Source organism: Phascolarctos cinereus, unplaced genomic scaffold (assembly GCF_003287225.1).
Source record: "Phascolarctos cinereus isolate Bilbo 61053 unplaced genomic scaffold, phaCin_HiC Scaffold_4;HRSCAF=312, whole genome shotgun sequence".
Taxonomy (NCBI): domain Eukaryota; kingdom Metazoa; phylum Chordata; class Mammalia; order Diprotodontia; family Phascolarctidae; genus Phascolarctos; species Phascolarctos cinereus.
Window position 1 is genome coordinate 397038568 of NW_027555847.1, and position 16027 is coordinate 397054594.

A 16027-nucleotide genomic window follows, 5' to 3' on the forward strand; every position below is an offset into this window, starting at 1 on the left:
ATACTTGCAAGTTTAATTATTGCAGTCAAATCTTCATTCTCAAGAATCCCTCTTGCTACAACTTAATAAAGGAAACTTTAAACATATAGCACATATAGTTATAATAAACTCCAAAAACCAATTATTCCTGTAATCCATATACTTACATATGAGGCCAAGTATGAATATAAGGGAAGAAAATAATCTAATGTCAGGCTAAACATAAGGCCAAAAGGTGTACTCAGGGATCACTGTACCATCCTCCACAGTGTTTATGGGCTTATTCTGTTGTTAATTCTCTCTCTTCAAGTTATAGGATATCTAGTGAGTATGCTCTGAAGTGGATTCATAAATTATAAAAAAAAAACCTTTCTCTCTAATTAACTTGAACTCCCATTTTTCTCCCATAGTCTAGTTTTCCCTCTTAATCTCATACTTCCCTCAACAAAATCACTCTTAATGGCCACATAGAATGCAATGCAAATTCCCTGGGATAGAGTGAAGTCATTAAATATTTTGACATAGACAAGTAAATCTTACAACTTTTTAATATCTTTTAGAAACTTTTAATTTGTTTCATATCTTCCTTTTGCAGCAATCTTGCAGTTAAATCTTAGTTTGACATTGAATTCACGAAATTTGGGCACATATTCTTTAATTCTTCATTAAGAAAACACTTTTATCTCATTGACTTTTAAGCATACCATTGATAAACGATTCATTTTTCTAAGTCTCTCCTTTATTCTGGTTCATCAATTTTGAATGGATTTTACATCAGACAAGGTCCCAGGCCACTGAAGCATGTGTATTCTCTATCTCTTGGATAAATTTCTTAACTTATTGTGATTTGTGGCATGGTACAACGTCATGTTGTGATACTGTATTTCAATTTGGAAATTTCTGTAATTCCAGAACAATTCTGCTTCTCAGTATATCAGCATATTTATCAGAGTCAATAATTTCCTCAATGGAAACAAAACTTTTAGTCTTAATGGGAAAAAAATGTCCCCGGAACATTTTGGGAATGCATGTTTTATAGTCTGATGAACATCCTAGACCTTAGGAGCTTATTTGGTCCTCTTCTGATAATGGTTTAAGTATAATTCTGAGTAAAAACATGTTTTATCAGTAAAAATTACCTTCTTTCCATTTTTCAGTACTCTAGTCATTACATTCTTTTATAAATGACAAACATTTTGCTTGTTCATAGCAATAGTTAGCAGGATCCCCCCCCCTTTTCTTCTTGCTATTCTTCAACTCCAAGAAGCCATATTATAGAGGAATCAATAACAACTTCTTCAGCTGCCAATCTCTCTGAAAATCTTTACTTGATTTTTGATGATTAACTAGACTATAGCAATAGTCCATAAGGGTTTGTTTGGTTTTTGCTCAAAAATCTTCAGTGTCTTCATACTGTTCAGACTTTTTTGCCTGGCATTTGAGGACTTCCAACTCTGCTCTTCTGACCTTATCTAAAATTATACCTCTCCATTGTCAAAATATTCTACTCTTCCTTGAACTTTCCTTGTGCTTCCCAATTTTTATGCCTTTACTATTCTTTTTTGTCTAAAATGTCCCTTACCCTCCTTTGTCTTTTGAACTCTTTTTACCCACCCTGGTCCAACTCAAAAGTCACTTCCCTCCCTAAAACCTTCCCGTTGTCTGTCAGAAACAACCCTCTCCCTTAGATGTTATATGCCTTTCCTGTACTCTCCTCACCATGGCCCCACTCTCTTACCATCCCACTCCATCTGAAATTTGGGGGGACCATACAGGGTCCTTTTGCTCTGCCTCACCAGGGAACCAAGCTCCACATCATTTCCAACAGTCTCTACTCCTGCCCCGCTTCTGGCTCTCCCTTAAGGTATCATCTTCCCCCCATTAGAATGTAAACTCTAGGACAGAGAAGCAACTCCCTAAGACTAAAAATTGCCTAACAGTTATAGTTCTGCCTTAGTAGAGGGAGTCTGTTCACTAGTTTCTAGAACCCCTTACCCCAAATACAGGTATCTCATATAATTATGTTTCTCTTTTGTCTCCCTCTTTGATTGTAAGTTCCATGAAGTTAAGGACCACCCTTTACCTAAAGTTATAACCTCCCCAGCATGTAACAGTGCTGTTCATGTTAAGCAATTACTAAATGTTTGTTGAATATATACATACATACATACATACATACATACATACATACACATATATGAATTAGGTCATCAGACAGGGCTAAGGCAAGGTTTTTCTTGAAGCTTGTAGAATACAAATTATCCTCATTTGACAGCTATAGAACAAAGAAGTAATTTGTTTTTGCTTAAAGTCATGTAGCTATTTAAAGACAGAACTGGAACCACAACAAAGACCCCCTGACTTTCAAGTCCATGTTCTTTTGATTTAATTCAACTAAGTTCAATTCAAAACACAGTATATGCTCATCACTGGGATAAGTGCTGCTGGGAATTCAGAAGAAGGGCCTATAAAAATAGGTTCCTTTGTTAAGAACTTTCCTTTTCATTGCAGAGACAACACATAAAAAAGTAAAATAGCTAATAATATGGACAATGTATAGTTTCATGCCAAAGGGAGTAGTAAAGATAATAAATATGGGAGCTGTTTTACACAGTTCCAATATAATTACTATATGAAAGGGGATAGGGACTAGACCCATGATTTCCCTGGTATAGGGAACTTCTTGGTAAGGAAATTCCCTCTACCAATGCAGGTCACACCTTCTCTGCAATTTATAGAGTTGTCTTGTGCAATGGGAGGTTAAGTGAATTGCCTAGAATTACACCATCAGTGTGTTTCATGGCAAATCTTGAATCCAAGGTCCTCCAGGGCAATTTTCTACCTACTATATTATGCTGCTTCTCAGTATGGTACACTGACCACCATTTCCCTTGACACCCTGATGGGAACTGCCTGACTTTAAGAGCCTTGGGAATAGCAATGCTTCCAGCACAGTGACCTGAGACATCATTTTAGGAAGCAACCTCTATGGCCTTGTAGCCTGGCAATCGCTCCTGCATGTGCTATAGCCACAGGTACTAAAGACCCAGAAAAGAAAGGCTTGACCACCAAAGCCCTAGACACTGTTGCATAGTTCAAAATCAAAAACCGACCCAATTTTATTGTGGAAATGATACAAAAGAAGAGGCATTACCTTCTGCTTTGTCAGTCAATTTGTCATTGTCATTTGTCAGTCAGTCAATAAACATTCATTAAGAGCCTATAGTGTACCAGGTACTATGCTAAGCACTGGCTTACAAAGAAAAGCCAAAAATAGTCCTTGCCTTTAAGGAGTGAGGCAGAGTTGCGCAAAGTCTTCAGCCTTCCACAGTCATCAAAGTCCAGTGGCAAGACAAAAGTCAGGACCACTGGCGCTCCACAGCGCCCACTTCAGCCACACTCACGGTCATTGGAACAATTTGTTCTCACCTGCACATTTCTCTGGGAAAGTCTTCACAAGCTTGGGGTAGAAGAGTCCTCAACTCACAGGCTTGAGGCCTGTTGGTTACCCTTTACCTGGTTTAGCCCATCTTCCAAGCAGTATCACCGAGGTGTGGCTGCTGTGCATGCACAGCTTCTTGGAGCCACAGGTGAGAGTTGGTTGACAGGTGGCCACAAAAGGCAGATGAGCAGTCCTGAAAAGGGCTTGGTAAACCTCCATACCAGGAGTGCTAGTCCTCCCTGAACACCTCATACACCCCTAAAGAGCTCATAAACTTAAACAATATAGAAGAGGTAAGCCATAAATACAATCCCATGTTACTTCCGACAGATTTCCAAAGCAGCTGGAGAAGCAGAATCTCTCTGTTGAAGCCCCAAGTCATTTTGGCTTTATGTCAAAACTCCTACCTTGGTGGAGTGCTGCTTCACCAACGACTGGGGTCTCCCTGTACAGGAAAGTGGCTAATACCTCAGGGGATCTCAGTTTTCTTAAGTTGATACAGACCATCTCCACAAGAAAATTCTAGTTTCAATACTTCCTTTTCCTTCCTCTCATACCTTTTTTTTTTTGCCAGATTGTTCTTTCCCGCTCCTCCCCTCTAGATCAACTCACCCTTTCTATCTTCACTAAATCTACTTCTACTAAAAGTTTCCTTAGCTTCTCACTACTCCATCTGTTCATTTTCAAGGCCCTCTCCCCACAAGCCATCATACCGCCTTGGGGGAGGCGGGGAGGAGTAGAGATTCCCACGAACACTTCAGAAAAGCAACTATTGACTTTGAAGACTGTAGCATTGTACTCCTGGATTCCTATTTAACGAAAGTTCCCATTTACATCCCACGATATCCATCTTCACTTCGGCACTGTCTTGAAGGTGACCTGTATTACGCTGTTAGCTGGGGAGAAATACATCTCTCAAAGCAGCGAGGTAGCTTGGTGGCAGGGGCTGAGGCTGCTCATTGCACCGCCCCAAAGCTCAGAGTAGGTGAAGGTCACGTTTACGTGCGCAGGGGTTTAACCAAGTGGTGACAACGTGATGAGTAGGGCGGTGACACCAAAGGACGGGAATATTTAAATGTCCTTTCTTCCGCGGGCCCATCAGAACGGGGGAAGGGAGGCTGGACTGGATAACAAAGTTCTCTTCAAGCTTTTAAATCCACGGCCACTTAGGAAAGATGTGAGCCCTCCCGCCTGCCCCGAAGCAGGGCCAGGCCAGATGGCACTACCCACTGAGGACACCAAGAGCCCACTAAGTAGTCACTAACCGTTAAAGACGGAGCCTCGGAAAGTCTGACATGCGCAGACGCCCAGGGACAACGAGACGTGAAGGACCACCGTGCGCATGCGCTGTTAGAATCGGCAATGGGCCAAGGGAAGGAATGGACTCTCCATCGAGGTTCAAGAAACAAACATGGCCGTTGGGCTAGTCCCCAATTAAATCCACTCGCTTAAGTTTACAAGTGAAGAAACAGAAACCTATTAGAGGTTAAGTGACTTGCTCAAGGTCACACAATAAGTGTCAGGGCTGGGATTTCAGTCTATGTCCTCTAACCCAATGTGAGTGCTTTTTCTACTCCCTGCCACAGGAATGAGATTGTACAAACCCTTAGCTTAGGGATCAGAAGCCTCTAGCACCTACTTACTCTGCCAGTCACGCTGCTAGGACTGGGAATGCAAATGCAGGAAACCTTTTCTCATCTCCCTCACCTCCAACTGCTAGTGCCTTCTCAGGGGAGTTAACTTGTATATTTGTTTGTATTTATCCTTTTGTAACTGTTCTGTGTGTATATATATATATTTGTGTACAAGAAAGCTGGTCTTGGACACAGGAAGTCCTGAATTCAAATCCTCAGGTATTTGGTAGCTGTGTACTCCTGATCAGGTCATTTAACGTCGCTCAGCCTCAGTTAACTTGTATATAAAAGTATAATAGCATCTGCCTCATAGGTGTTATGAAGCTCCAACAAGATGATGCTTTGCTATTTCTTCTGCTTTGTATTTGTCTGAAATGGGTGAACAAATAGTGATCCTGAGATGGACATTTTCAGCCTCGAAGAGCTTTCTGAGTCCCTTGGTTGGAGCTGACTGGCAGCAGCAGGAGTTTCTGCACTTGAGATGATTGGTGTTTGGGAAAGGAGCTCAACCTCTTGCTAGGCTTCCCAGAAAGCAGATCAGGAGAGAATTGTGTAGACAATACAAAGCAAAGGTGAAATGTGAAATACCAATTCAGCAGCGGGGAAAAATTCTTTGTTTTGATAGTGTTAAGTCTCAATTTTCCAGGAGACAGCTGTAAGTTATTGTATTCTGTTTTGTCTTTTTTCTAATGTATACTTGTAAGAGCCATCTGTTTGGCATTTCTTTTGTGTGGAAGACATAAATAACTAAACTATACTTGAATTATATAATACACTGCATGCCTTTCTACTCCCTTGACATATGCCAATACTAAGCTTTAATTTTTTTTTTCCCCTGGAGCACTGGGATTGGGCTAGAGAGTAAAGGACTGTGAGAAAAGGAGTCTGATCTTTCTTTTAGGTGGTCAGCCTCTCCTAGCACTAAACCAAGTCTGCATGCAAGGGGTTCAAAGAAGAGAGGCCCCTTATTTGACAAGGAACGTCCCAATACCTTCATTTATAAAGTATAGAAATGGGACTTTTCAGTTCACTTCACCCTGTATGTGTTGCCCTGCTTGGTTTCAACTCCACTGACCAAGATGCCCCCGATCTACCTCAAATATTCCTGCCTGAATTTGTGTGTTTTCTCCCCCCATTAGATTATAAGCTCCTTGAAGGCAGGAAGAGTCTTTTATTAATTGTATCCTCACTTCTTAGCATAATGCCTGGCACATAGTTGGTGCTAAATAAATGTTTATTGGATTGGACTTCGATGTGTATATATTTCTACTTCATATATGAAGGTAAGCTCTTTGAAAGCAGAGACTCCTTTATTTTTGCCTTTGTGCTTTAGGAATATCATTTTGGCAGCTAAATGGAGCATTGATAGAGGAGGAAAGAGACTTGGGAGAGGAAAGACATTAGAGGTAGGGAAGTCAATTACACTATTGCAATAGTTCAGGTGAAAAGGGCTTCAACTAGTGTGATTGTGGTGTGAGTAGAGAGAAGGGGATGGATGTAAGAGATACAGAAAAGGTAGAATCCATGATGCTTGGCAACTCTCTTAGTTTTGTCTCATAAGAGAGTAGTGGCGATCTCAGTTCTTGGTATCATAAAACCATGGTCTACTGCGAAATAGTTGTGTGTGTGGATAAGTCACCTAAACTCTCTGGTTGCCAATCAATCAATAAATCTACAAGCATGTATTAAGTGCCAAGTACTGTGCTAGCTGCTGGGTATACAGAGGTAGAATAACTTTTATTTATTTGGTGTGTGCTTGTTTTACATACTGATAGACCAGCTCTATAAGGTTTCTATCCAATGCATAGAAATGAGACATTCCTCATGCATTTGGTTTTTCTTGTGCAGACAAACAGACTGGATTCTTGGGTGAACACAGATCTGTTTCAGGAGGCTCTTCAATATTCTAGGTATCAGCATAATATAGATGAAAAATTAAGTGGGCTTGGTGTTGAATAGGAGGAGAAAAGCAGCCTGAATTGCTTTCAGGAGATTGCAAAACTCCTTTACCCACCTGAAATTTTCTATGAAAGAAAAAGCCCATTGTTTCAATACTACCAGATTCCTGTATGGAGGATCCCTGCTCAGGCTGGTCACACTGAGGTCATTTCCATCTCTGAGATTCTGTAATAAAGGCCCAGGAAATCCCTTCTGATTGCTATGCTGACTCCCACTGTTCTCGTTATTTTTCTGTGAAAAGTTTTTGCAGGCAGCCTACTCTCTTCTGGTTGTTGTACTATTGTTTACTCAGTGTTAAGTATCACTAAATTCATTGCTTAGTTCACCATACTCTATTACCTGTATTTTTACTCCGAGAGTTTTTTCTATCCTCTAGTATTTGATGCTGGAATTGCTGTTGGTGTTAGGATAGCAAAAGTTATTAGCTTTTCAAAAATCTTCCTGCTAGGATACTAGAAACCTAAGTCTCTCTAGGTCATCTTGAGGCCCACCATATATTAAACTTTTGGTGGGTGATACATTATTCAGTTCAGTCAGTATCCTGAGAGAACAGAAAGAAATATTGAAGGTGCAAGTTAGGACACGATAAGAAATTCCATTACTTCAATAAATCTGAGAAGCTTTATTGAGTAGCTATGACTAGATAATAGATCGCTGCTCAGGAGCTTATGAAAGTAAGGAAGACACACCGTGTATTTAAAGGTAAGTACTTTTACATTTGAAGGTTTTTTAAATTATAGTTAGTTAGCTTATAGTGAGTTGCTGTAGTACTTGAATATGGGCAACCAATTGATGTATACCCTAAAATCTTGTACTTTCAAAAAGTAATTTAAAAAAATTTACACTGAATTTAACACCAATGAATATGACATTTCTATAGTTAAGAAAATAACAGAAAAAGTGTATACATGAATCCATGACTCTCCATTATTTACATTATATATCTTCATTATAGATATTGGTTTTGGGGGAGGTGAGAGACCATCATCAATCCATGCTGAAGCCATTGACCATATACCTTAGGTTGAAGTCAGTCCCTCTCTAGCTGAACTTCCAACTGAGGAAGAGTTTTTGAATGTGCTGATTCTGTTCTGGCTGAGATTTATGAAAGCTACTGAAATCTTCCAGCTTATATGGCAAGGGGAGGTTATCCCCCAGGAGACCGAGGTTGCCTCCATTGTTCATCTTTGTAAAGGAGAGGGAAATAGGTTGTCCTGTGTTAGGGAAGTCTCCTTCTTAGTCATTGTTAAGAAGATTATTACTAGAGTCCTCCTTAAGAGAATCTTCACCTGGAAGATGGTCATTTACACAAGAGCCGGTGGAGCTACACAAAGAGTCAAGGAACACTTCCATTTGAATTGTTCTAGGAAAATTCTGGGGATCACCTGGCAAGATAAGGTACCAGTCACTGAGGTCCTTTCTTGAGCTGAACTGCCAAACATTAATCTCTACTTTAGAGAGTGCAACTCCAATAGGGATAGACTGGCTAAGTTGTTTAAATGCCAAACAGATGTTTGCTTAAAAGGCTATTTTATGGAGAACTCACGTGAGGCAAGCACTTACACAGAGGCCAGCGAAGATATACAAGGACCCTCTTGAATTCCTGAAGAACTTTGGAATCAATTGTGAGACATGGGAGACACATGGACTGCCCAGCATGGTGTGCCTGCATCAAAGAAGGTGCTGTACTCTATGAGCAAAGCAGAATTGCAGTAGCTTAAAAGAAATGTGAGATGTGCAAATTTAAAGACATTTCTACTCCAAATATGGACTGTTTGTACCCGACCTGTGGTAGAGCCTTTGAGTTTGTATTGGTCTGATCAGCTGCAGTCAGACATACTGTGCCTTGATCCCAACATAGTGATGTCATTTTGGTCCTCTTTGAGCAGGAAGGAGAACAACTAATATAACACATCTAGTAACTTAGGTCCATACTGTCCAAATTGTCTGTATTTCCCTTTTGTTTGCAGTACTTTCAGAAATGCTGCATTGATTCTCTTATCATCTGTCTTTTGGCCTTACTATCATTTAACCCACTCTCTTCCTAAGGGTTTGCCTGCTTCAAATATCCATTCAGATGCCAAGGTGATTTTTCCTAAAACACAGGTCCAACTGGCTCACCTCCCTACTTCAATAAACTCCAGTGGCTCTGTATTGCCTCCAGGACCAAATACAAAGTCCTCTGTTTGGCGTTCAAAGTCTTTAACAACCTATCTTCTACCCCTTTCAAGTCTTCTTACACTTCAGTCCCCAACACAAACTCTTTAATCCAGTGATATCAGCTTCTGGCTCTTCAACAAACAAGACTATCTCTATCTACAGGCATTTTCTCTGGTTTTCCCCATGCCTGGAATATTTTTCATCCCCATCTACATTTCCTGGCTCCCTTAAAGTTCAAACTGAAATCCCTTTTTTTAATAGGAAGTTTTTCTCAACCTTTCTTGATTCTAGTGCCTTCCCTTTTAAAATAATTTCCTATTTATCCTGAAGTAGCTTGTTTGTAGGTGAACTGTTTGAGGGAATGGACTAGATTGTCCTTTGCCTCTTTTTGTATCCTTTTTGTATCAGTTCGCACAGTGTCTGACAGCACAGGAATGGATTAATAAATGTTTACTGACTGAACTGACTGATTGGTTTACTATGTACTAGACACATAAGCCAAATTAAATTCTAGGGATACAAAGAAAGGCAAAACCAATCCCTGCCCTCAAGGAGTGTACATTTTAATGGAGGAGACCCCATAAAACTAACTAGGTAGGTACAAGATATGTATAGATAAAAGTAATCTGAGAAGACAAAGCACTAGCAGCTGGAGGGAACTTCTGCAGCTGCAGAGTGGAATTTAGCTGAGTCTTAACAGAAGGCAGGGAAGCTAAAAGGTGGAGGTGAGGGGGCAGAACATCTTTCATCTCTAGCCCATCAACTCTCTGTCAAGAGATAAGAGACTATGAAAACTTGTCAAAAGGTTCATTTTATGTTTTGACCTGAAGGCTAAAATGCAGTGGGAAGCAAGGAGGAATGCAAGTGTCAACAATTTCAGGCATATATACTCTTTGCTTTGACTTCAATCAAAAGCTTTTTGATTGATTGATTGATTAATTGACTTTGTTACAAAATGCATCTCTGGAGCCCTTTTTCATAACTCTTTTTAGCAATAAGCAGGTGCAAATTAGTTGTCAGTTTGAGTTCAGAGAAGGTTAGAGATAGAAGAAAAATTAGATGTTTTAACAGCTATAGGGAAATTAGCAAGAGTGGTAGGTTTTAGGGAAAGATTTGTCGTGGACCTGTTGAGTTTGAGATGCCTATAGGACATCCAGTGGAAAACGTTTAATAGGTGATGTGGCACCAATTCCTAAGAAAGACTAGGGCTTGAGAGACATAAATCTGAGAGTCAATTGCATAGAGATGATAATTGAACCCATGTGACCTGATGAGCTCATGGTGAGAATGGCTATAAGAGGAAAAAGAGAAGAGGTCCCAGACAAAGTTTTGGGAGCAGGGCACATTTAGGAGGAAGAAAATTGATTATTTTCTGGCAAAATAGATGGAGGAATGGCCAAACAGGCAGGAGAAACAAGAGAGAATCATGCCACAAAAACCCCAGTGTGATGAGAGTATCCAAATGCTTCATAGAGGTCAAGAAAGATGAGGATTGAGTAAAATCCAATGGTTATGAATAAATTAATTGAATGAATGAAAAAAAGTATTTATTGAATGCTGGGGAAGCAAATAGAAAAGCAGAGACTATCTTTGCTCACAAAGGGCTCATATTCTGATGGAGTAAACAATACAATATAGGTTTTGGGTGCAAGTCAGATGGTGCTTAGGGTACAGGAACAAAGCAGAAAGTAATTTATCTTCTTTAATGTCATTTCCACCAATAAAATCCTGTTTCTGATGTTTAGCCATTTGATAGTGTAGAGGAATTTCTTTTCTGGGTCTTCAGTAGCTGTGGTTGCTAAAGAGGTGGAGGTTTCAGGTTTTGAAAATGGCAATTAAAAGATCATTGGTAACTTTGGAGAAAGCAGGTTCAGTTGAGTCATGAGGTAAGAAGCCAGAGTGAAAGGTGTTGAAAAGTAACAGCTTTTTCTAAGAAAGTCTGAAGATTAGAGAAAGAAAGGGTATGGTTATGGGGTTAATTTGCCTGAGGAGATGTGAAACTGTGGAATCAAGGATACAAGTTAGGGGGTGGCCATGGCAAGAAGCTCTACCTCTTCTTCATCAGAGACTGAAGAAAAGAGAAAATAGAAGATAGAATTCACAGCAAATTTGCCTCTTTTCTCAGTAAAGTTTGGGATGAAGTATCCTGCTGAGGAGTAAGGAGGGCTTGGTAACGAAGGAATGAGGAGTGAGGGGAAGGTTTGGATAGGCACTGTGGGGATTGAGAAAGTCAATTTGGGGAGAAGAAAAGGATTGCTTTGAGGTACTGAGGTCTCAGTTAAAAATAGATAATACATATTTGTGATGAACTCAGCTTGCAGAATTTTGTGACTTTCTCCAGCACAATTAGGTGCCATGAAAAAGAGTTGAGAAGTCAGATCCAAGGTAGGGGTTTGCAAGGAATACGTGAACGGGGGCAAGAGATTTGAAGTTGGAGGACAGTATGAAGCTGACCTGGTAAATTGTAGGGTCAAAACTGGAAGGGAGGAAAAGGAATAGTTGCAAACACCTTTGGTGAGCATTTCTTCCTGCTTTATGCTTGCTTGATATTTATAATCACAAAATCATCAAATTCTGTTGCATATTTCAAGGAATTTTGCAAGATGCTTTTTAAAATTTTATTTATTTATTTAAGGCAACTGGGGTTAAGTGACTTGCCCAGGGTCACACAGCTAGTAAGTGTCAAGTGTTTGGTCTGAGGCTGGATTCAAACTCATGTCCTCCTGACTTCAGGGCCGGTGCTCTATCCACTGTGCCACCTAGCTGCCCTTGTAAGATGCTTTTAAATGAAGTCATGGAAGGAAGTTTGTTGGAGAAGAGCCTTAAATGTAACACTGTGCTCTATGAAATCAGGTAGCACCCCCTTCTCACTTGTGCCTCCACACTACCCCATATCCAGTAAAAATCATAGTTTATGAGATTCCTCTGATAGGTAGTTTTTTTTTTCTGTCTAGTCAATCTGAGGACAGAATTAGTTCAAAGTAAAAAGCTTCTTTATGAAATAGTATAATCAGAAAAGTTGTAATAGAACATCCTGTACTGCCCTCTTCCCCACACTAAAGAAAACAAACTAAAACCAGGGCAAAATACATAGTTAATGAGGAGGGTGGAAATGCATAGGGATTATGTATGTATACTTTTGATTCTTGTGGTGACTACCAGGCATGTGATCTCAGCTGAGTGTTGCTCTTGACATCTGTATTGGCAGGCCGGCTCTACTGCTCTGGTCCTCTCCATTGGTCTCCACTGGTGGGCAATATGATAACCTCAGCTATGGATTGTCTCAGTCTCCACTGGGTATTACTCTCCACTATTAAGTTCTGGGCTCATTTCTTCAGGGTCACCCAAATCATCTCAGCTCCAGTTTGCTAGGATATGATGGATACAACTACTTTCTAATAAGGGCAGGTTAATATGTTATGTGGACTTTATTTAATTTGATGTCTTCTCACTTAATTTTTTTTTTCTAATTTGGAACTTATTTTGACCTCTATTAAGTTGATCATCTCACTATTCAGAGACAGCTCATGCAGAAACGACCATTACATTGGCAGTCATTAGAAAGTAGCCTAAAGAACTTCAAAGTACTGAATTCACAAAAAACTTCAGCAGGTCAGTGAAACCAGGAACATCAATGACCTGAAAGGAAAACTTCTCAGAGGCACGTGACGTAAAAAATAATTTAGACACCGTATACCTTAAAAAAAACCCTCTCTAATTTTAGCAATATAAGAATTCTTCTTAAACATAGGTTTACCTGTGTTTTTCAATGTCACACAAGATGCACCATATAAAGCCAAAATTAAATGATTCTTTGTTGATGGCAGTTTCCTTCCAAATATTTCTATTTGAAATTAACATTGAATTAATTGTATCAAGCCCTGAAACACTATAAAGCCATCAGAGTCAATTCAAAACAATACAAAAAGTGGTCTAACCATCCACACTAGAAAAACAAAGTGATATAAAACATACTGTGTAGGCTATAAGAGACATCTAAGGAGGTAGCTCATTAAATTAGTACAGAAATATGTATATATTTCAGATAGGAATTTCATAGGGACAATGAATTGGCCACAGAATTGAGTAGAAACTGAACTGGATCAAATTTCAATTGTTGCAAATTGCTTGCTACTGACAGAAACATAATAAAGCTGCCTCCAGCCTCAATATTCTACTAAGCCCCACTAAACAGCAAGCCCACTGCCCCTACCTAGCCACTGCTCCCTCCCCATCCCCCAATATCCTAACTTCTTCACATATGCCTCACTGCTGACTAGAACAGGTGTGTCCATGAACTCATATATATCATAGAAATAGCAGGCGTGTCCATGTGATGGGATCCCAGCCACTGCTTCTAGCTAGCCACTGGCCCCAGACCCACCCCTCATATATCCCGCAGAAACTTCAGGTGTGTTCACGCATTCAACCACAACCACATCCATCTAGTCTTAGACAGGATCACAACACTCAGCCAATCAGAAAGTAGAATGTGGGATGTGGACCCCAAAACAATAGAAGGGACTTTCCCTAAGTAGGTACCTTCATAGTAATAGCAAATGCTGTCCCATGAATTTATGACATAGAGGCTTATTATAATATCATTATTATACATACATACATACCCCCCCATGGGTTTTCTGTGTGCATTGTGGAAAATCGCATGCATAGTTCCACTGAGGCTGGGATACCTCCCCTGTTACCTAATCTCTTAGCAAATCTCTCCTGCCTTTTTAATATTCATAATTTCTGTTATGTAATTACATCTTTACCCTATAAAAATCTGTCTTGCTTTCACTAAAGTTGCTGGTTCCTCTTGGAACTTAGCTCACTTCGTGAAAAGTATCAATCTCAATAAATGCTTGGATTAGAGGTGGTCTGACTGAATTCTTTGAGATGGTTCTGCCACAATACATCATGAAGCCACAACACTGCTACAGTAACCCATATCTTTAACAGTAATATACTTTTGGATAAAAATTAAAGACTAATCTAAATGAAATGACAAATAACTCATAGAGCAATGGAAAGATGCAAGATTCATACCCATGGAGCAATGGAAAGATGCAGGGTCTGCACAAGTAGACTGCTTTGTTGTTCAGTCATATCCAACTCTTCGTGACCCCATTTGGGATTTTTTTGGCAGAGATATTGGAATGGTTTGCTATTTCTTTCTTCAGCTCATTTTACAGATAAGGAAACTGAGGCAAATAGAGTTGAGGGACTTGCCCAGAGTCACATAGCTAGTAAGTGTCTGAGGCCAAATTTGAACTCAGGAAGATGGGCCTTCCTAAATCCAGGCCTGGTTATCTATCTACTATTCCACCTAAGTAGATTTTAGTACACTACTAAATATTACATGTTGTTGAGAAATGCCCTTAACTATATATATATACATGTGTAAGTGTGTATATATATGTATATATGTGTATGTGTGTATATACATACATACATACATACACATACATACATATATATGCATGCTAGAAATGGAAGCAGGCTATCATGTTGTTAGGAGAGACAAGAAATAGGTAAGTGACACATTGTTACCCTTGAGATATTAAAAGAATGACAGGAAGGAATAAAATGCATTGAATAAATCTATACAGGATTTAGAGGAATAAATGGACAAGAATGACAAGAATGTCAAAATTATTGAGGGGTTATAATTTTCATTGTAAAATATCCACCAGTGCTGGAAATGTTCATCTCTCAGGATAACTTTAGTCTCTTGTGCTCAAGGAAGGAAACAGAAGATAGACAAGGCAGCCAAGGACTTAAGGTCCAATTTCAGGTTTGGTGCTCGCTTTGTCACAAAAGGGGCCCAGAAGAGCAAGAATTTTCCTACAGCTTTTATAGCCACAGTCACAGAATTACAGCACCAACAAAGAGCTGCTGGTTGCACTAGTCTTTTAGCAAGGGGCCAGAGTACAGTTCTCATTGGAAGGAGTCAGAACTCATTCCCAGGCCCACAGGAAATGCTGTAATTCCACCCTCACCATAATACATGCCTAGAGCAAGCAGATTTGAACTGTGGAAGCAATGAAAGGTGAAAACTTCTCAGAAGTGCTACAGATTTCCAGAGGATTGTATGTCAATGAAAGCTAAGGTAGGAGGGGAAAGCTATAGAGAAGATGTAGGACTTGGGCTAGAGAATGAAGGAGTAGAATTCTAGGAAGTGGAGGACTTGAAGACATTCTTGGTAGGAAAAATGGTTTGAAGACAAAAAAAGAATGTATAAAGAACCATAGTGAAACTAGTTTGAATCACAGTATTTCTATAGAAAAGTTAGTGGGAGATATGGTTGCAGTGGAAGAGGCTAGGTCATGGAAGTCCTTGGATGCCAAGATAAGGAATTATTTCTTTTACTGTAGGAAATCAGGGGTCACTGAAAAATTTTGAGCAAGATAACCTGTTTTGTAGGAAAACTAATCATATAAGAATATGCAGGATAGTTTGAAAGGCAGGACTGGAGGCAGGGAGATCACAGAATCACATGTTAGTGTTTGAAGGGAAATTATGAGATTATTTGGTAAAACTGCTTCATTTTACTGGGGAAAAAACTAATCTAATCCTCCGTTTCTTTATGGATCATATGGGCATACTAATGTGTTTATACTGACTTCCTCATGGAGTGGTTCTGAGAAAAGTGCTTATGAAGCTTAAAGTATTTTCTAAATGTAAGTGATCATTATTGATAAATGATTGAATACAGAGGATAAAGTAGTTAAAGGTGATCTAGGGATTTGGAGCCTAGAGAATAGTGATATCAGTACCAGAAAAGGGAAAGTCTAAGAAGGGTGCTGATATTGTTTGGGGAAAATAATCAATTAGGGTTTAGAAATGTTTAGTT